The sequence below is a fragment of the Macaca fascicularis genome, chromosome 5 (assembly GCF_037993035.2).
Source record: "Macaca fascicularis isolate 582-1 chromosome 5, T2T-MFA8v1.1".
In the NCBI taxonomy this organism is placed as follows: Eukaryota; Metazoa; Chordata; class Mammalia; order Primates; family Cercopithecidae; genus Macaca; species Macaca fascicularis.
This window is the reverse complement of record NC_088379.1, coordinates 117024295-117047323: the sequence shown is the minus strand read 5'-3', so window position 1 is coordinate 117047323 and position 23029 is coordinate 117024295.

The window sequence follows — 23029 nt, the reverse complement described above, 5'->3', positions numbered from 1 at the left end:
TATTTACTGATAATATCTTAGCTTGACCTTGGACTAGTTTGTAATTTCAGTGAAAATATGTATTGTCTTTAAAATCTCTCAGGGCTCCTCATGCTATTCAGACGAGAGGGTAATTGGCAACTGAAGCGCTTCCTTATACTTCCACCGAAAGTGAATGTATGGAGACATGTCATGCAAAGGCGGGGCATTCTCCATTCAAAGCAAGTGCTTTTGTCAACAAATAGGTTCATGGAGAGACACTAGATAAACTGTCAAATATTTGATTCTGATTCCATAAATTATATATCAGTCTCTTCCGCATTATAACTTTCCTCTGTAAAGTACAAAATGATACTAAACTATGAATATTTGTGGTTTTATTTACAAAATTGGAGTGTAAACCAGTTAGGTCATCAATGTATTAAAAGAGCATTTTTGTATAGTTTTTTTCCCTTCATTACTTAACCTATTTTATTGCAAATATGTTGTTCCATCTCCCAGGGGACTGTGGACTCCATGAGAGCAAGCCTCATGTCTTCATGCTAGTAGATTCAATTCCTAAGAAAGTGCTTGGCTGAGGGCTACAGGATTTATGTTTGCTCATTGAAGCTTTTTTTTTTTTTAAACAGAAATAGACCATCTGTAAGATAATAAGCCACAAACCTTCCCAAATTAAATGACGTGAAACCAACTTATTTTATTTTCTTAGACTAAGAGTTTCTTTTGATTTTTTTTTTTTTTTGTAGAAATTGGTAGGTGCTTCCTGCTTGTTCATGGATCATCCACTTAGCTTTAGCAAGTTCCTAGAATTTTTATGATAATTCAAGGAATAAGAAAGTTTTGTTTGTTCTACATATTTTTTTTTTCCAAAAGCTGTTCTTCTTCCAAAATTGCTCCACACGACATAAAGTATTTAGAGCACAAGCAGGCTAGTTAGCACTTTGAAATGACCCCAATTAACAAACTTGACAATTGCTTCAACAAATGTAGTCAAAAGTGGAAAAGGTCCATTTTTAAGTGGTACTTCTGAGAAGTGTGAACTCATGATGGAAAACATACTCACATAATCACTTATGAACGAATCATCTTGAAAATTAGTCCTACACAAGTTAGATATAAAACACTGTAGTTTTTACAGAGCACACACATGTGAACTCTAGAGTGTAATATGATTCAGCTCCATGTTGACAGCTGTGGTTGATGAGCAGGTGCTGTGGGTGAAGACCACTGAATAAGAGATACAGTTGTTCAGGAGCCTCTACATCAAATGAAGTTCAGACACAATAATTCCTATATACTTTAGAACTGAAAGAATGAACTGTAATGATATTTCCTGATCGAAATTCAAAGACATTGCAAACCTAAGTGACATAATGAAAGACAAATTTAGTACTTAGATATTTAGCTCACTTAATCTTTTTGCCATATTTCCCAAGTGAGTTGGAGAGTAGATAGTAGGCTATTTTTGGATTAATTTTATATATCCCAGGGGATAATACAACTTTTCATATCTCAGACTAGCAAAAGCAAAATGAATAAGATTATTTTCTCCTCTCTAGAACCTCACTTGTTTACAAATCTGTGTTGACCATAAATCAGAGCCTCCCTATCCTTTAATGCTCTCATTGGAGCACTCGGTTCTAAAAGCAATTAAAGTGTTAACTTGGTTCATTAATGCAGGGAATATTCACGATTTTCCACCTTGGAAGAGACAGATTCTGTCATCCCTTTAATAGAACTCTGCTGGAAATCAAACACAATTTTTATTCTGGGGAATGATTACTGTGTCTTGTTTAATTCTCCCTAACAAATGTCAGCACTAATGTATTACAGATTATTCAGTCAATTTGATGGTTCCAGGTGAAAGAAAGGAACACAAATCTCTTCTTTTAGTGTAAAAAGGGTCAGCCGGATGACTTCCCCTGCAGGAGCCGAGATGAGGCTTGACATGAATCAATCAAGAAGGCTCAATTTTACAGTTATAGTGCCTAATGCCTAAACATGAGCGTACTGGTGGAAATTAGCACCCGATTATGAGCATACATGATCTTCCCCTGGAAGACAATAATATTGGCATTAAGCTTCTCAAGAGGGAAGATGCTGCTGGTTTTTAATATGTCTTAAATTATGTCAGGAAAAACACTGGAACATCACACAAAAGCCACAGTCAGTGTCTATTGCTATCTCATAAAGCTGGAGATCTTTACAACAATATTGACACAGGAGCAGGCAAGCAAATGTCAGCCAATATAACATATGAAATACTTAACGTAACCAATTTTCACCTGTCAATCAGCAGGGAATAATGACTGATGCAAGGAATCAATACGCCACAATTGAATTCCAGCTCACAAACTTGTTTCGTTCTGTGCTATAAAAGACTGTCAAATGTCACACCCCAAGAGATGCAACAGGATTCCAAAGATTTATTTATTTCAAGCTCTGAAGTCTATTAGCAATAGTGCTCCTTTGCTATTGGAAATAGAGCTTCGATGACATTAAATTTTCAGAAATGACAACTCTCTTTTCTGACAAATTAATGAGAGAACGTCCTTAGTCCCATATTTATTTATTTTTGCTAACATTAAGTACAATTATATTCAACCAATTCTTGAGATTTCAGAAAGCAAATATTTGACATAATTTGTCAAGTAAACTGCTCACAGTGCCAAATATTCCCTTAAACAAGTTGTCCTATACATGGTTAATAAGTGAAAATTGCACATGACAAATCTTAAGCTTATGTTAAATCCAAACCTTAACCTTATGCAGATACTTGATAGCAAATTAGATTTACAAAATTTTGTCCTCTTCACATAATAATATGCAACTCTACTCTTTGTACAGTATGATGAACTTTTAGAAAAAATGAATCTGTAAAAATGGTTGTGCTATCTAGAACAAAGGAAACTTATTTTATCTTTTTTCATGACAGCATACTTTTTAGGGTTGATAGTCTGAACCTATTTTTAAAGAAAACAATTTGATACCAATTAAACATTTTTAGAAATGTGACTTTGATGTGTTGTAGTAACTAGAGATGTTTTTTGTAAATCAAGAGAAAAATAAAACATAGAAAATTGCTATAAATCCCTAGATATTTATGCAGGAACATATGCTGTCAACTCAATTATTTTATACTTTGCTTAATATTCTTCCTAATCAAATAGGGAAAAATAAAATATTAGTTTTATGAAATAAAGATATCTCAATGGTAATTTCCTAAAAAAAAAAAATTCATTTTTTTCCCCCTTTTGGGTCAAGAAAAATACAAGTTACATATTTTCTATACAAAACGAAGTAACAAGCTAATTATCCCTCAAGATCTAATTGTGTGTGGCAGAAATATCAGAGCTTTGCAGCATCCTCAGTGGCTGTAATGGCAGAACAAAGTCAAAGCCTACTACGTTTTTGGCAAGAGCTCACAGAGGCATCTGCTGAATGAGCACAGTTATCATCAACATTATTATTTGCCCAAGCCCTTGCCTGTAGCCCTTTACAGGAATTTTTTTTAATATGGATTTTTACACAGTGCCAATATAGTGGGGCCATATATTAGAGAGACTCTGCACTGTACCTGGGCTGATTCCTTCTGTAGGTTTTAGGATCTCATGACAACTCCTGTTATAAGGTTGATCTGACCTAATATGAAATGTTTAAAAGGAAATTTTTTTCTTTAGATGTATTTGGCATAGAAATAGATAAAACCCAAATAAAGCATGCTGAGAATCTGTTGTTTGTTTATGAACAGACCAGCAAAACGTCTGCATTGTTTATAAATGGGAATAAAATACTGTTAAGGCAGAGTTACTCATGTGGTTGAGTGGACTGATTAAACCCAGAGAGAGCATCTTGGCAGTGCTGCTGTATCCTTCATTTGTTCTTCACTGAAAATGATAACATCGAACTGTAAAAGTTAAGATTGAAAAGCCACTAGTGTGTTGTCTAATTTCAACTGCAGAAGCTGCTGTGCTCTCTTGGTGACTTTATGAGGGAATAAGATTATAGGTCACAAGAGCTTCTTTATTTCCCACCTGTAGCTTCTAACAACATTTTATTAAGGATTTTCCTATCTTCTTTCTCTGACCTACAGGGGTTGAAATCCTAACAGCTATAACAAGACCCTGACCAAAATGGTGTCAACATAGATTAGTGATTCTGAAATGAAGTGTTCTTTTATCAGAGCTCCATTTATGAATGGTTACTAATGTTTTTACAGTGTGAATAAGATAAACATGATATATCATTGTGTAAATAGAAAAGCAGCCCTTAATATAGTTAAACACTTAGAGCTTCATGTTTGCTTCACAGAAAATCACAGCAACCTATTACTATTTGAAGATTTAATGTTAATTTGTAAAACAAACATGTTGGAAAGTAATTCACAAATAACTTCTTGACATGCAGTTACTTCCTGACTTGTTTAGGTGGTTTCTTAATTGCTCATTTATAGACTACATCTCCAAAATAAAAACTTGGGGGAAGGGAGATTTTAAATGCATATATAGTATACATACTTATTGGACAATATAAACTCTCATTGTTGAAGATCATTTTTGAGATGAGATTCATGATTTCTTGCCTGAATAGTTTTGAAGGGTAATAAGAAGATATTTGCAGGCCACTTGGAGAGCAAGGAAAGGTGCACAGTACCCAGTATATCATTGGCCTTCATTCAGAGATATACTCTAAGTATATCTTAGAATAAAGGTAAATGCAGTAGAATAATAACACCCTATTCATCACTCTGGTAGACTAAAAATTAGAGGCAACACATCGGTCACTGGAATGTGTCTGAGGTTTATATTTTCCTAATATTGCTTTATGCTGAAGCCAATACTGCTTCTATTTTTTTTAAGAGACTAAATGTATTTTCCAGACATTATGTCATTAATCCTAAATCAACTTAGCTCCAGATACTGTCAAGTCAGACCATCTTGAGGATTTTGTGGCTCTTAAGTTCAATTCCTAAAATTGTTAACTCAAACGTTGACTACTATTAGGCAAATTGATTATAGAGCCCACTTTATTTTTTCCTGTAAAATTTGTAAAAAGTAAAGTTTCATTTGTTCTGTGGTCAGAGGATTTGAGAACAGTTTGACAATAATTGCGTTTATATGAAACAGATCAAAAAAGAGTCAATCTTGTGCTTTCAGCTGTCTTAATGACAAAATTGGATTGTCTGCAGAGCTGATTCAATCAATAGTGGAGAAATCAGTTGATATGGCAAAGAGGGATTGGGGAAAATACTAGCAGACTCAGTATAGGCATGGCCTGTTTACCTAAGAACCAAATAGCCAATGTGTTGTTTCCCTTGAGAGGTATTTCTCTGCTTTGCATTTGTCCTCATGAATATGAATGAACATGTAACAGAGAAATACAATCCTATTAGAGGCTGTCTTTGATTATTAAAATGAATCAGATATTGGGCAACCACCAAAATTGTGTCTAACTTTTTTTTATAATTTGGATTATGTGTTGGTAGAAAGATTCATTAGATGAGAACGGAAGAAATAATGAACATTAGAAACATATTTCAAAGGCACATATTTAACTAAAAAGAGGCAAAACTAAGTTGACATTATTTTAGATGCTTTCTTTAGCCTTCCTTAATCTGTCATATTCTTTTTTTATATAATACAGTCCTCACAAGGAAATCCCAATGTTCTAGTCTGGGTTATCTTAGAGTTTAACAGGATGGAAATACAAATGTCAAACTGGATAGACTCAGTGTTATAAGTTGAATTATGTCCCCCAAAAGATGCTGAAGTCATCACTCCCAGTTTTTGTGAATGTGACCTTATTTGGAAATAGGGTTTTTTGCAGATTATTAAGTTAAAATAAGGTCATTAGGGTGGGATCTAATCAAAATGATTGTGACCTTGTAAAAAGGGGAAATTTGGACACAGGGTAAATGCCATATGAATATGAAGAGACCAGGGTGATTTCTCTTCCTTGGTGTCTATAAGCCAAGGAAAGCCAAAGATTCCCAGAAGCTGGAAGAGAGGCATGAAACAGTTTCTCCCTCCCAGCCTATATTAGTCTGTTCTCTCACTGCTATGACAAACTACCTGAGACTGAGTAATTTATCAAGAAAAAAGGTTTAATTGGCTCATGGTTCCACAGGCTATACAGGCAGCATGGCTGGAAAGGCCTCAGGAATCTTCTTATCTTGTCCAGAAGGTGAATGGGAAGCAGGCATGTCCTACATGGGTGGAGCTGGAGGAAGAGAGAATGAAAGGGGAGGTGCTACACACGTTTAAAACAACCAGATCTCATGAGAACTCACTCACTATCACCAGAACTGCAAAGGAGAAATCCAACCCCACGATCCAGTCACCTCCCACCAGGTCTCTTCTCCAATATTGGGGATTACTATTTGACATGAGATTTGGGTGGGGACACAGATCCAAACCATGTCACAGCCCTTACAAGGAACCAACCCTGACAACATCTCAATCTCAGACTTTTGTACCCCCAGAACTGTGAAACCATACTTCGTTGTTGAAGCCCCCGAGTTGGTAGTACTTTGCTACAGCAATCTAAAATAGTCTAGTTTATAGCAAACTAATACACCCAGTAATCATAAACTAATCCATATCATCAAATTTTTACTCTTCTTTCTTTCATTTATAATATGAAAACAAAGAATAAAATCATGAGGACCTCAAGAAACCTAGTCAACTGAATCTTTTTTGTGAACATGTGTCTGGCGTGATGAAATGACTTCAATTGTGCTGGAGAGTCTCACATACAAGGCACAACTCCAGGAACCTTCAGAATGCTCTGGGTCTTTTGCTGAGTAGGATCTTATATACTCTTGGGCAGTATCACACTGGTATTCTTTGAGAAAAATAAAATGTTTCTTCTTTGTAACTTGACATTATGGAAATATATTTTATTTGCTGCTTTATCAATAAATTTAGAGCAAAAATTCTCACCAAAATGCAGTGACACTCCTAAATGAGTCAGATAGCATGTGTAAGATACATATACCCCAGTTTAGTCCTTTCTTTAAGGAAACCAAGTCATTGGATTGAGGGTAACTTTGGGTAAGATAGCTCCATGGTTTTGTTTTTGAGTCAGATATGCTCTCCATAAGCACAAACACAAAGCCATTGAGTTATCTAGTCTAAAGTAATAGAGAGCCTATTTGACTATTAAGTACCTGATGCCAGTGGCTTGATATAAGTGATCTATTCCTCCCCCAAAATAATTTCTCTCTAGCACTTTCTATATAATCTATGTATATATTTATAAACAAGGCATATGTATGCATATGCCTTAATTGAATACAATCTATTCCTCATCAAAAAATATTTTCCTCCAAGATTAAATAAAATTAAACTGACCAAAAATATATAGTGAACACCCTACATTTTATTGGTTAATATAGTTTAATTTTATCATTGGAAAATAACATAAGCACAGATTTATGTGTCCATTTCTATAATATTTATTATTAATATTTTGAGATCATTAATATAGACAGACCTCCCAATGCACTGTATATCGTTAAGTATGAGGGAAAAGGTGGAGCCTACTGTTATGCACATGAAATTCTAAAACCTGTCTATTCTCCCCCCTCTCTCTTTCTCTTTGCTTTGGCCTAAGTAGTCCCCTTTCATAGGTGAGAAACCTTGGCATAGCACAATAAACTTGGAAAAATAATGAAGTCAGTGAAAGAATGAGGATCAGCACATTCAGCCTTCTGATTGGAAGCCTAATATAATTATTCTCCAAACCAAACTTTCTGTCCATGTACATAGCATGAAATATATATTGGGTTGAAAATGATATTTTCAAATCCTCTTTACAATGCCAAAAGTACCATTATACAGCCTATCCTTTTTATTAAAAGATAATACTAAAAGGTTATGTAAAGGCAAAAGATTAAATCATTTAAAGTAAAAATAAGGTCCTTTACAATTGAATTATTGCCTGCATTTTATAAAACTAAAATGAGTTTATTTTGCTAAGTCAAGCAGTGAAAAGAAGGAAATACTTTGCTTTTATGGTCATGCACCTCTAAAATCACTGTCCAGGAATTTTCCAGCACTAACATTTTTCATCTACAGAGACCAAAAATATGCAGATAAAGTTAGTTTCAGAAAAGATTCCACAATGTAACCAAGCTTTACATACACAGGAGAAAAACAAGCTCATGGATTCAATGCAATTTTTAAAAAATATGGCCTTATAAAACTGTCTTTCAGAAGCTAGTAAGAACTCCACTCTACTTAGTGCTGGACATTAAAACTCTTCTAGGCAGATATGGTCAAAATAAGCAAGATCTTTCACAGTAATCAGCTAGAAAGCCATGATAACTTGCAGTGCGTCCTTTTTCCTATGAAAATATTTACAATGCTATGCAAGGGTTCATATGATGCCAGCAACTTACTAGCTTGAAGAAATCCAAAAAATCTTGGAAATTGGGATGTGTAACAAAAATAGAGACTTCTTCCAACCTGTATTTTTTAAGCATCTAGAAGGTATCCAGAATTTTTCTACCAGCCACAAATTTTATCTTCCTCTACCAAAAACAAAATTATCATAAAGAACTGGTATGTCTGATTTTGAAATGTCTCACTCCAAAACGAGCATCTGTATGTTTGGAAAATACTTTAGTCAGCTATTCTGTGGTCTGGGCTTTGGGTTCCTCAGCTGACAGTGGTCAGATAACATGGGTGGACTGTCTGGGTTGGTTTGGTTTATTGGGAGAAATTGCTGATTAATTTACGTCGTCACATTTATTTGTTGTCCCCAAATAATCTTTTTTAATCTCATGTATTTTTAATAAAATCTTGTCATACCAACCATAGGTTATGTATGAAAAAAGCAGTCATAATTCTCTTACAGAAAAAAGAGGCATTGATTTTACATATCACCTATCAAATTTGCTCATTTAAAAGTCCTCTTTAGGAATATTACATATAATATAAACAGCATTTATTATTTTTATTATGTATAAAATTATTGTATTATTAATGTATTAATTATTAATGTATATTAATGTATATTTTAGTGGATAATAAATTTTTTCTAAGTTAATGACTTTTCTAAGTGATCAACTTTCAGATAATATTGAAGTTCACATTAAAAGTAGTGGCAAAAACCATAATTAAGTTTGCATCAACTTAATATAGTGATATTATTCGTCTTGCTTTCTTAAGCTATCTGAAGCTATTATATTATATTTAAAACAAAGAGTTTTGGACTTGGATTTTAGAGATGAATATATTTTCTTTAAAAAGTGGTAGTGTGAAGGAACCAGGAACAACATAGGTTCTCTAACTTTTAACTTTGCTAAGTAAGGACATTATTTAAAAAATTTACTTTATCACCACTATTTTATAAAAGAAAGTAACTCTATCACAAAATAATTTAAAAGGGCAGATTCTTGGACTAAAAGGCATATTTTATAAAGCAGGATAATTGACAATTTTACCTTCACAGACATAAAAATTTTGTCTTATTTTTCTCATCTTATCCAAAACCAGCTCTGGTCTGAGAACTGGCACATGGGAACCAGAGCATTATATTGCCCCAAGAGGAGAAAAAGAAAATTAAACCCAAATTTTGCTTTTTATAAACTACCTGCTCTAAATTAAGGATGCCTGTGTAATTTATTTGGCTATCCGACTATCCAGTCACAGTTACAATACTAGATTGTGTTTTAAGAGACAAACTCCTTGTATCTTCTTGCAGGAGCCTGAATTTCTGTTGCCATTCATTTTAAGTGCCTCTATTTACATCCATACAGACCTGGGAGTAGAGGCTGGTTGGCACCCTAGGAAGGAACAAAGAAGGACATGTTGGCATCTAGGTGACAATCTTAAAAATCTCTCCATTTTATTTTTATGTATTACTTTCATTTTGGGAAATCGAAGAAATGAATCCTTTGTCAGTGATAGCCCTTGGACAGATGGTGCCCCAAAAAATCTAAAATTATTTTGGAATTTTTTTTCCTGTAAACTTTCAGATAATATTGACTTTCACTTGTATTTAGTTTGAAGTAAAACCATAATAGATAATTTCACTGATTTCCATAGTCAGGAAAAAAACATAAGAGTACTATTCCTCCGGGCTTTTTGGATAGTTTCTTTCTCCTATCCAGAAAGAAATCAAAAGTGCCAAATATATGTATTTTTAATTTTTTCCTTTTAGTTTTTCGTGTGTGTGTGTGTGTGTGTGTGTGTGTGTGTGTGTGTGTGTAGTTTGAATATATGGTGCAATGGGTATTTTTTAAATATTTTAAAGTAAACTGAAAAACTGTAATTTTTAAAAAGTTTATTCTATACCTTGATATCTTTCTTTCTAAAATTGCAAGATAAACTCATTTAATGGCATAAAAATTATATGATTTTCTTGCTCAAATTTAAAAACTATATATAGATATATAATGAAATTAATTTAAACCCATGAAACATAGAATTTGTTACCCTTCATCTGAAGTCCAGGATCCAGACAAATTTGTGCTATTAAAAGTTTCCTTATCTCAACCAGAGCTTTGGCAAAACTGTTTCAAAAAATGCAAAGTAACAGCACAGATTTTCCACTTATATGAAATCACCTTACTTTTGTGGGTTTCAGTTAAGATCTTGATCTTAACATTTTTCATTCATTGTGGCATTATATAAGAGGCACATTTTTTCAGAGGAGAAGCTTTTTTTTTTCTTGTTAATATTTAACTTATAAAACTATGCCAAGAAATGATAGGGTCTTGAGAAACTGGTTAGAACTAAAGTATTTTAAGTTGAAGTTGGAAGCAGCTGTCAAACGTGCATGTGTTATTAGGGGTGCAGTGTGTTCAGACTCTAATAATATGAATTGTGTGAATCCAGTACAGAAGCAGTGATGCTGATGCTTTTCTTACTCCTATGATAACACGATAAATATGGGATGTGCCACTAGAAGCATTTTGCCACATATTTTGTAATATAATATCATGAGTTTTTAAAAAGATTTAGTGGAGTTTTAAGTAAAGAAGAAAAAAAAATAGCAGTGGCACTTAGTACTCTTCAAAAATCTTTCAATCCAAAAAGAAAAAGCACTTTATAAACTCTGAAGCTCATTAACCTTCACAAAATACTGGTAAGTTAGGTGGCAAATGTTACTCTCCCCAGGTCATAGATGAATCAACAGAAGCACTGAGAGGTTAACTGATTTTTCCAATTCACAAAGCAAGTCATGGCATAAAGGGAGGTTACACAGAACTCTTGAGTATTGGTTCACATGGGGCTCTACTCTCTGGACAAAATGATTTGTTGAATAAGCACCTATTGGTTATAACTTGCTGGATAATGTCATTTGACATTTGTCCAAATAATTTTCTCATACTATACAACCTCTAAAAGGAGGTTGTATTGTCTGTTTGACCCAAATACTATAATAATTTTGATCAATGCAGATGAATAATTGATGGAAAAATTGTAGTCTGCTTTTATATTAATTAAGGTATAAAATATATGAATATTTGAAGGAATTAATATTTTGTGTTCAGCAATAAGTAAAATGAACTCCACCTTAATGTGCCTTCTTTAATGGGTTTTCCAATATCCTGAAGAGAGGAAAGTTATATGTATCTTTATTCAGCTACTGTAACACAAAATCAAAAATATATCTGATTTTTTAAAATTAGGGATTTCAAAAAGGTAGGAATTTAACTCTACTTAAAAAATTATTTGCTATGATATTGGCAAAGTTAGGTGAGCAGTTCCTTTGATTATTTTGTTTCCCATTATATCTATTTTAAACTCTACATAATAAAATATTAAAGCATTTAGCACAGTGCTTGCTACATATAAAATAATTATTCTTAAAAGCAAAATATAAAAAAATGAAGAAATACATATTTGAAAGTGTACATAAATTTGACCTGTTTTTCAAGTGATCTGGAATGTTATTGCATACCAAAAGCTATTCAGATAAAGTATTCCCAAGCTGAAAAGTGTTAAAAGATGATCTCATATGCCAGTTTCCTTTTTAAAGGACAAAGCAGCTAGAAGTAAAACAATTTGCTCAGTACTAAATAGGCAATGCCTAGAAAATCTTACACCATTGTTTCTGGAAATTTGGGGATCCTATTGGTCATATAGTTTCAGACAACAGCAGACTATCAGAACAGATCCCAATAACCTTTCTTGCCTTTGTTAAGGTGAAATTGTCATCAGTTTAATTATAGCCAAAATAATGAGAATATAGAAAAAAGAAAGGGACACAAGAAGGAGAAATGAGGGAATGAATAAAATAAGGAAGAAATAGAGGCGGTGAAAGAGGGATGGAGAAAGGAATCCAGTGAATAACAGTGGACAGCACAGAAAGTTAATTAAACTTAAGGATTTCTCTCTTTCTTTTTTTTCCATTTTTACAGCAAGCTTGCTTCTAGTTTTTAGGACTGGATATGAATATGTTCCTGTAAGGATTCAATAGGCTCAGATGTCACTTCTTAGATTCTACAAAGAGTGTTTCAAACTTGTTGAGTAAAAGTGCAGGTTCCATTCTGTGATATGAAACAGCACATCACAAAGTATTTTCACACATAGCATGTTTCTAGGGTTTTATTCGTTTGTTTATTTCTTTTTTAAAAAATTATTTTACTTTAAATTCTGGATACACATGCAGAACGTGCAGGTTTGTTCCATAGGTATATGTGTGCCATGGTGGTTTGCTGCGCCTATTGACCCGTCCTCTAAGTTTCCTCCTCTTGCCCCCTATACGCAACAGGCCCTGGTGTGTGATGTTCCCCTGTGTCCATGTGTTGTCATTGTTCAACTCTCACTTATGAGTGAGAACATGCAGTGTTTGGTTTTCTGTTCCTGTGCTAGTTTGCTGAGGATGATGGCTTCCAGCTTCATCCATGTCCCTGCAAAGCAGATGATCTCATTTCTTTTTATGGCTTTGTAGTATCCCATGGTATATATGTACCACATTTTCTTTATCCAGTCTATCATTGATGGGTATCTGTGTTGGTTCCATGACTTGCTATTGTAAATAGTGCTGCAATAAACATATGTGTACATATCTCTTCATAGTAGAATGATTTATTATTCTTTGGGTATATACCCAGTAATGGGATCACTACTGAGTCACGCAGTATTTCTGGTTCTAGATCCTTGAGGAATCACCATGCGGTCTTCCACAATGGTTGAACTAACTTACATTCCCACCAACAGTGTAAAATCATTTCTATTTCTTCACAGCTTATTGTTTCTTGACTTTCAATAATCGTCATTCTGACTGGCATTTCTTCTAGATTTTCTGGTTTGTATCTCATTGTGGTTTTGATTTGCATTTCTCTAATGATCAGTAATGTTGAGCTTTTTTTCATGTGTTTGTTGGCCATGTAAATGTCTTCTTATGAGAAGTGTCTGTTCATATCCTTTTCCCATTTTTTGACTGAGTTGTTTTTTTTCTCTTGTAAATTTGTTTAAGTTCCTTGTAGATTCTGTATATTAGACCTTTGTCAGATGGGTGGCATGGTACTGGTACCAAAACAGACATATAGACCAATGGAACAGAACAGAGACCTCAGAAATAATACCACACATCTACAACCATCTGATATTCATGAAACCGGACCAAAACAAGCAATTGGGAAAGGATCTCCCATTCAGTAAATGATGCTGGAAAAACTGGCTCACCATATGCAGAAAACTGACACTGGACCCCTTCTTTACACCTTATAGAAAAATTAACTTAAGATGGATTAAAGACTTAAATGAAAAACCCCAAACCATAAGAACCCTAGAAGAAAACCTAGGCAATACCATTCAGGACATAGGCATGGAAAAAGACTTCATGATGAAAATGCCAAAAGCAATTGCAACAGAAGCCACAATTTACAAATAGGATCTCATTAAACTAAAGAGCTTCTGCACAGCAAAAGAAACTATCATCAGAGTGAACAGACAACCTACAGAATGGGATTTCAAATCTACCCCTTTTCTCCTGTCCTTCTTTCCATTACTTTAAGTATGTTTCTCATGATTTATCACTTGAGCTGTTGTAATTATATCTGTTTTTTTTTTTAACTTTTAATTTCAGGGGTACATGTACAGGTTTGTTACATACATAAACTTGTGTCATGGGGTTTGTAGTACAGATTATTTTGTCACCCAGGTATTAAGCCTAGTCATCATTAGTTATTTTTCTTGATCTTCTCTGTCCTCCTACCCTCTACCCTCTCATAGGCCTCTGTGTCTGTTGTTCCCCTCTATGCATCCATGTGTTCTTATCATATAACTCAAAACAATAAGTAAGAACATGTGGTATTTCTTTTTCTATTCCTGTGTAGTTTGCTAAGGATAATGGCCTCCAGCTTCATCCACGATGTTACACGCAACATGATCTCAGTTTTTAATGGCTGCATAGTATTCATTGGTGTATATGTATCACATTTTCTTTATCCAGTCTACCATTGATGGGCATGTAGATTGATTCTATGTCTTTGCTATTGTGAATACTGCTGCAATGAACAAACATGTGCATGTGTCCTTACAATGGCAAACAGAGATAGATGGATTTCTACTCCATTTCAATGGCCTTTATTTCTTTATCTTGCCTGATTGCTCTGGCTAGGGCTTTCAATACTATGTTGAATGTTGGGCATTCTTGTTTTGTGCTGGTTTTCATGGTGAATGCTACCAGCTTTTGCCCATCATGTATAATGTTGGCTGTGGGTTTGTCATAAATGGCTCTTGTTGTTTTGATTCCTAGTTTATTGAGAGTTTTTAACATAATGGGGTGTTGAATTTTATTAAAAGTCATTTCTTCATCTATTGAGATAATCATGTGGTTTTTGTCTTTAGTTCTGTTTATGTGATGAAACACATTTATTGATTTGTGGGGATAAAGCCTACTTGATCTTAGTGGATTAGCTTTTTGATGTGCTGCTGCACTTGGTTTGCAAGTATTTTGTTGAGAATTTTTGCACTGATGTTCATCAAAGATATTGGTCTGAAGTCTTCTTTTTGGTTGTTTCTCTGCCAGGTTTTGCAATAAAGATGAACCTGGCCTCATAGAATGAGTTAGAGAGGAATCCTTCTTCCTCAATTTTATGGAATACTTTCCATAGAAATGGTACCAACTCTTTCCTATTCATCTGGTAGAATTTGACTGTGAATCTGTCTGGTCCTGGAATTTTTGTTGTTGTTTTTGGTAGGCTATTTATTTCTGATTTAATTTGCGGGCTCATTATTAGTCTGCTCAGGGATTCAGTTTCTTCCTGGCTCAATCTTGGGAGCGGCATGTGTCCAGAAATCTATCCATTTCTTTTAGATTTTCTAGTTTGTGTACATAAAAGTGTTCATAGTAGTTTCTGATGGTTATTTTTATTTCTGTGAGGTCACCAGTAACATCCTCTTCATCTTTTCTAATTTTGTTTATTTAGATCTTCTTCTTTCTTATTTGTCTATATATTTAGTAGTCTATATATTTTATTTTATCATTATTATTATTATTTTGAGAAAGAGTCTCACTCTGTTGCCCATGCTAGAGTGCACTGGCTCAATCTCAGCTTACTGCAACCTCTGCCTTCTGGGTTCAGGCAATTCTCCTGCCTCCCAAGTAGCTGGGATTACAGGTGTCTGCCACCACACCTGACTAATTTTTGTATTTTTAGTAGAGATAGGGTTTCACCAGTCTTGAACTCCTGACCTCAGATGATCTGCCTACCTTGGCCTCCCAAAGTGGTGGAATACAGGTGTGAGTCACCACACCTGGCCTATATGTTTTATTATTTCTTTCAAAAAACCAATTCCTGGATTCACTTATATTTTGCTTTTTTTTTGGGGGGGGGGACTCACTCTCCTTCAGTTGAGCTCTGATTGTGGTTATTTCTTGTCTTTTTGTAGCTTTGGAGTTGGTTTATTCTTGGTTCTCTAGTTATTTTAGTTGTGATGTTACATTGTTAAATTGAGATCTTTCTAACTTTTGATGTAGACATTTAGTGTGATAAATTTCCCTTTTTTTTTTTTTTTTTTAAATGGAGTCTCGCTCTGTCACCCAGGCTGGAGTGCAGTGGCACAATCTTGCCTCACTGCAAGCTCTGCCTCCTGGGTTCACGCCATTCTCCCACATCAGCCTCCCGAGTAGCTGGGACTACAGGCACCCGCCACCACACCCGGCTAATTTTTTTGTATTTTTATAAGAGACTGGGTTTCACTGTGTTAGCTGGGATGGTCTCGATCTCCTGACCTCGTGATCCACCTGCCTCGGCCTCCCAAAGTGCTGGGATTACAGGCGTGAGCCACTGTGCCCGGCCATAAATTTCCCTCTTAACACTGCCTTATCTGTATCCCAGAGATTCTTGTATGTTTTATCTTTGTTCTTATTAGTTCTGAAGAGCTTCTTGATTTTTGCCTTAATTTCATTATTTACCCAAAAGTCATTCAGCAGCAGGATATTCAATTTCCATGTAATTGTTTGGGTCTGAGCAAATTTCTTAGTATTGACTTCTAATTTAATTGTTCTGTGGCTCAATAGAGTGGTTGTTATGATTTCAGTTGTTGTGCATTTGCTGAAGAGTGTTTCTTATGTTTGATTATGTGGTCAGTTTTAGAGTATGTACCATGTGTCACTGAGAAGAATGTATATACCATTGTTTTTGGGTGAAGAGTTTGGTAGATGTCTAAAAGGGTTCATTTGATCCAGTGCTGAGCCAGGTTCTGAATATCTTGGTTAATTTTCTGCCTCCATGATCTGTCTAATACTATCAGTGGGGTGTTAACATCTCCCACTATTATTGCATGAATATATAAGTCTCTTCATTGGTCTCTAAGAATTTATAAATCTGGGTGCTCCTGTATTGGGTACATATGTATTTAGAATAGGTAGGTCTTCTTGTTGAATTGAACCCTTTACCATTATTCAATGCCCTTGTCTCTTTTGATCTTTGTTGGTTTAAAGTGTGTTTTGTCTTAAATTAGGATTGCAACTCCTGCTTTTTCTATTTTCCATTTGCTTTGTAGATTTTTCTTCATTCCTTTATTTTGAGCCTATAGGTGTCACTGTGTGTGAGATGGGTCTCTTGCAGAGAGCATGCAAATGGGTCTTGGTTCTTCATCCTGTTTACCACTCTGTGCCTTTTCACTGGGGCGTTTAGCCCATTTATATTCAAGTTTAGTATTGATATATGTGGATTTGCTCCTGTCATCATGATGATAGCTGATTATTATGTGGACTTGTTAGTGTACTTGCTTAACAGTGTCACTGGTTTGTGTGCTTAAGTGTGTTTTTGTAGTGGTTGGTAATGGTCTTTTTTTCCCCCCATGTTTAGTGCTTCCTTCAGGAGCTCTTGTAAGGTAAGTCAGGTAGTAATGAATTCTCCCAGCATTTGCTTGTCTGAAAAGGATCTTATTTCTCCTTCACTTATGAAGCTTAGTTTGGCTAGATATAAAATTCTGGGTTGAAATTTCTTTTTTTTTAAGAGTTGAATATACCCCTCTAATGTCTTCTGGCTTGTAGAGTTTCAGCTGACAGGTCTGCTGTTAGTCTGATGGGCTTCCCTTTGTAGGTGACCTGCCCTTTCTCTCCAGCTACTTTTAACATTTTTTTTTTTTTCATTTCAACTTTGGAGAATCTAATGATTATGTGTCTTAGGGATGGTCTTCTTGTGAAGTATCTTACCTGGGGTTCTCTCCATTTCCTGAATTTGAATGTTGGACTCTCTAGCTATGTTGGGAAATTTCTCATGGATGATATCCTGAAGCATGTTTCCCAAGTTGGTTCCATTCTCCGTCTCTTTTAGGGATACCAATGAGTTGTAGATCCAGTCTCTTTACGTAATACTATATTTCTAGGAAGTTTTGTTTATTCCCTTTCATTCTTTTTTCTCTATTTTTGTCTGATTATCTTATTTTAGAAAGCCAGTCTTCAAGGTCTGAGAGTCTTTCCTTTGCTTGGCCTATTCTGCTATTAATACTAGTGATTGCATTATTAAATTATCTTATTTATGTATTTATTTATTTTGATACAGAGTCTTGCTCTGTCCCCCAGGCTGGAGTGCAGTGGCACAATCTCGGCTCACTGCAAGCTCCGCTTCCTGGGTTCACGCCATTCTCTTGCCTCAGCCTTCTGAGTAGTTGGGACTACAGGCACCCACCACCACACCCAGCTAATTTTTTGTATTTTTAGAAGACACGGGGTTTCACCATGTTCGCCAGGATGGTCTTGATCTCTTGACCTCGTGCTCCGCCTGTCTCGGCCTCTGAAAGTGCTGGGATTATAGGCATGAGCCACTGCGCCTGGCCCCTATTAAATTCTTGTTATGTGTTTTTCAGTGCTTTCAGGTCATTTACATTCTTTTTAATACTAGCTATTTTTTTTTTTCTGTCAGCTTCTGTGTGATTTTATTGTGATTCTTAACTTCCTTGAATTGGGTTTCAGTGTACTCCTGCATCTCAATAATCTTCATTATTATCCATATTCTGAATTATATTTCTGTAATTCAGCCTTCTCAGTCTGGTTCAGGACCCTTGCAGCAGAGGTGGTGTGGTTTTTCGGAGGAAAGAATGTACTTTGCTTTTTGAATTGTCAGAGTTCTTGTGTTTATTCTTTCTCATCTTTGTGGGCTGATGTTTCTTCAGTCTTTGAGGTTGCTGATCTTTGGATTTTTTTAATCCTATTGATGACTTTGGGGGTTTGATTGTGATATAAGGTAGATTCAGCTGACTGAATTTATTTCTGGAAGGTTTTAAGGGGCCAACACTCAGCTCCCAACTCCTGACTGTATACTATAACTCTGGAGGACTTGTACTGGGTCTGAACTTTTTTCTCTGGTTTCTTGAGTTTAGAAATCGACTGCACTGGGTTGCCCAAGGTTCTATCAGGCCTCTGGTCACTACACTACAATGGGTGGTTTAGTGAAAGCCTTTGACAGTGTGGTGGCAGCAGGTTTGGTCCTTGTTAGCATGTGCCAGCAGCAGCACGAGCAGCAGCATGGCAGGGTACAGGCTCATTTGTTGCAGCAGGGTGCTAGTGGGTGCCAGGGTGCCTGATTCCATGCAGGTATTCACCATAGTGGCAGGGGCAGCACAGCTGCAGGGATGGCTCTTTGGTGACTATGTGTGCCACTGTGCTGGTGGTGGTGTTAACAAAAGGGCAGGATGCTGGCAGACAAAGGTTTCTTTGCCCTTTCTGTGGGCCATAGGCAGGGGTGGTTACTCAGGGTAGGAACAAGTCCACTGTTCTCTGTGCAGAGTTTCATTCTGGCAGCAGTGTTGGTTCAAGGGCAGGGCACTGGTGAAAGCAGGGCTAGCTTGCCCTATGCCTGCCAAGTCTCCAACTGCAATGGCAGTCATACAGGGGGAGCAGGGCAGACTATAATCCCACAGCAGCAGTGGCAGGGCAGGGTACATGTACACACATGCATGCACTGGTGGGGCAAGGAAAGCAAAATCTGCCATGCACAAACCTGCAGGCAAAGCAATGTGGGGGTATGCCGTGGTCTTAGGGAAAGCTGAAATGTGAGAAGTGAACAAGTGAGTTGGTGTGTGGCCATGGGAGCTGCCCCACTGGAGCTCTTTGCAGGTGAAGGCATGGTCCACCAGCGCAATAGCTATCACGTGGGCCTCCAGGGAACCCAAGGCTGCCCTGCAAGCAGGCATGGCCAGTCCCGGCCCTGGGAGAGGCCAGGAGATCAAGGGGTGCTCAGATTGTACTGACCCCATTTGATGAGGAAGACCACCCTGCAGAGTTTAGTCCGACAGTTCTCCTAGGACTAAAGTCTCCTGTGAGAGCAATCAAGATTAGGAGTTATCCTTTCCTGGCCATGTTCTGCTACACATGCTCTTGCACCAAAGTCTCTTGAGTTCTGCATCACCTGGCTTGCTGCCCCTACTGCTTGTCTAAGCAGCTCTCTTTGCCAACTTGAGTGTTGTGGCTGAAGAGCTCCTCCTGTTAGGATTACAGAGGCCTTTGACAAGAGTGGGTTGCTCCTTGCCTGTTCAGTTCATTCACTCCCCTGGACTCACTGGGGGCCAGGACTGAATCCCAGTGCTCAGTAGTCTCAGGCAGGGTTCCCAGCTTCCTCCCCCTTCAGCCAAGTTTCTGTGTCTTCCCTCTGTCCACTCTTGGTGCCTTCCCTCTGAAGATCTGTTAGGAGTGCGCCAGTCATTTCAGTTCCTTGGTGGCAGCTGTTCCACCTGACTACATTCGGTTGGCCATCTTTCACCTTTCCTTTAATTATGTGCATGACTATTTTCACTTTCTATTTCCTCCAGCTTCAATCTACCCACATGCCATTACTAGAATCATCTTTCTGGTTTTTTTTTTCCCCCCAGAATTTCCCTCTTGTTGCCCAGGCTGGAGTGCAGTGGCACGATGTCGACTCACTGCAACCTCCGCCTCCCGGGTTCAAGTGATTCTCCTACCTCAGCCTCCTGAGTAGCCTGGATTACAGGTGTGTGCAACCATGTCTGGCTAATTTTCTTGTATTTTTAGTAGAGACAAGAGTTTTGCCATGTTGGCTACGCTGGTCTCAAACGCCTGATCTCAGGTGATCCACTCGCCTTGACCTCCCAAAGTGCTGGGATTACTTCTGTAGTTCATTACTGGAGTCATCTTTCAATAGGTAATTCTGATTATATTAAGTCCCCTAATCACAAACTTTCAAAGGTTCTATGTTTTCCCCCAAATTAAGAAAGAAATTCTCACCTGAGAATCAAAAATCCTTTCCAGCATGACCACTACCTACTTTTCTAGCTGCATTTCTAATAATTCTGCATTTCTAATAATTAGCTGCATTTCTAATAATTCTGCATTGTAAGTTTTAATCAAACTTGCCTCTTCCTTTTTTGTGAACATGCCTCTGCTCTCTAGTCATGCATATATGCACATGTACAAATTCATACTTGGCATTTACCATTGTGGGTGCCTGGCCTAAGATGGATAAGATTTTTTTTTTTTTTTTTGGCCTTCTTTCCTGCCTTCTGTCTTTTCTTTTTGTACTTTGTGGTCAGTTCTGCTTCTCAGTCCACAGAAGTGCTGGGGAGTTGTTTCATTAGCAAATATAGAACCAGGAACTCTCTCTTTTGTTGGTAATTTTGACTCTGTGTTTTCTGCTAGTCCTGCTTCCGAAATAACTAGTGGAAGGGTTTCTCAGACTCTCTTTGCTTCCAGGAGTAGATTAAAGAGTTACATTTTAACCTCTGGGTTGCTTTATTTCAGTAGAGCTAGTTCTTAAGAAATTATAAAAGACACCCAAACACAAGCAATTGGTCAGCATTCTTGGAACTAAGACCATAGATAGCTCTATATGGTAACCCTCTATGTGAGGGCACAATATTTGAGAAGCCCTTAATATTGATGTTTAAATAATAGTGTGTTAAAGACAAAAAGATGAGATATGTAGGAATACTGGGTCTAAGAGTTGATCAAGCGTGTCACAGTTGTGAACTGCTTGAGATATACAATATTCCTCTTGTAAAATGTCCTGTTAGTTAAAAGTGATGAATATCTTCTTGTTTAAGGAAAGTATAATGCAAATTTTGCTTTTTTTCTTGGAATACCCGTAAAGAAGAGAGTTGATCTGCTTGCCTTAGAGAGGCAAACGTATATCAAATATTTTTAAAGATACTGATTTATTGTCAGCTGAAAAGGAGTTAGAATAGGTGACCTGTGATTTTTGAACAAAGACCAGGAGACACAATTGGATGTGAAAATGCCCTCATGGTTTTCTACGTTTTCATATTGTCTTTTCAACTTGTAGGGATTTTTCTGTCATTACACTACTTTCAAAAGGCTGCACAATTTTACAAGTTTTCTCAAATGCTTACATTGATGTAACGTTTTTGTAATTCTCTCCAATTCTGTTTTCCTCCTCTACTGTCACTTTTCTTAAGACATTCACCTTCCTTTGCCATGTAAAATTCTGATGTTTTATGGCTGCTCCCTTTCCTCTGCTCTCTTCACACAGACACTGGACTGAAGATTCTTTTGTGAAGTGCCTGTGTTATTTTTTCTTCTTTTATCACACTGTCTTAACATAGTAGTTGCTTATATTGTAAAGCCATCATTTTTGTCTGTCCAGAATTGGGTCACTCTCTTCAAGTAATAGTATTTCAGATTTGTTTTATGGTGAAACAGTTCTCCCTTATGGGGCTCAGTTTATGGAGTAATAAGGTAATAGGGTATATAATGTAAAATTGACTGAGTCAGCATTCATAGAGGACAATGAGTATCCTTCCATTCTAGGCTAGGAATTCTGCGATGCTGATTATGTGGTAGCAATACCATTCATTAAATGGTCAGCTGTGTCTTGGAACCTAGATAATACAATAATCGGGGCTGGAGTTTTAGGAATTTGGTAGAAAAACTTTCAGAGGCTTCTTCTCTTTGTGAACAAGCAAATCTATATGGATTAGAATTCAATAGCATTAATCCTTGGAAAATTGAAAAAAAAAAAAAAACCTGAAATCTATGCCTCAGCTATAGTTAGTTCCAGCAAAGGCAGAAAGATAAGAGTGAAAGTGTGATAATGCTGGGACATGAAGAAAGCCTCCCCAGTATTTCCTGCTATTTTTCCTCTTCCAATCAAAGAACAATTGCCATCATTGTAGTGTCATAAATTTAAATGCACCATGGTATAATGAAGCAGATTGACTATACCACCATATACTATGCTATATTTGCATATTGCTCTGAGAAGAGTGGAAAGCAGAAAAAACTTAGTCTTTAGACACTGCTGGGCTCTAGATTCAAGGACCATGATTCGGCAGGATCTCTGTCTTTAGTCACTAGGCCATGGAACTCAATGAATCCAAATAGAAAGTAAGCCCACAAATGTTACATTTGTCAAGAAAATCTACTTTCATTTTCCTTTTCAAAATTATCTCCATGTGCTGTACTTCATGTGTTTTGAGTGGGACTGGCTCAGTTCTTGGTTTTCAGCTTGGATGCCCTGATTGACCCAGAACTGGCAAAGTTCCACATTACCTTGACCACAGAAATTGGTTCACAGATGGACACTTGACTCAAAGTGGCCAGTGATCTCAGAGGTAAAAGTTTGTTTTATTTTGTGGTTGGCATAGGAGAGGAATTTAAATTTAGT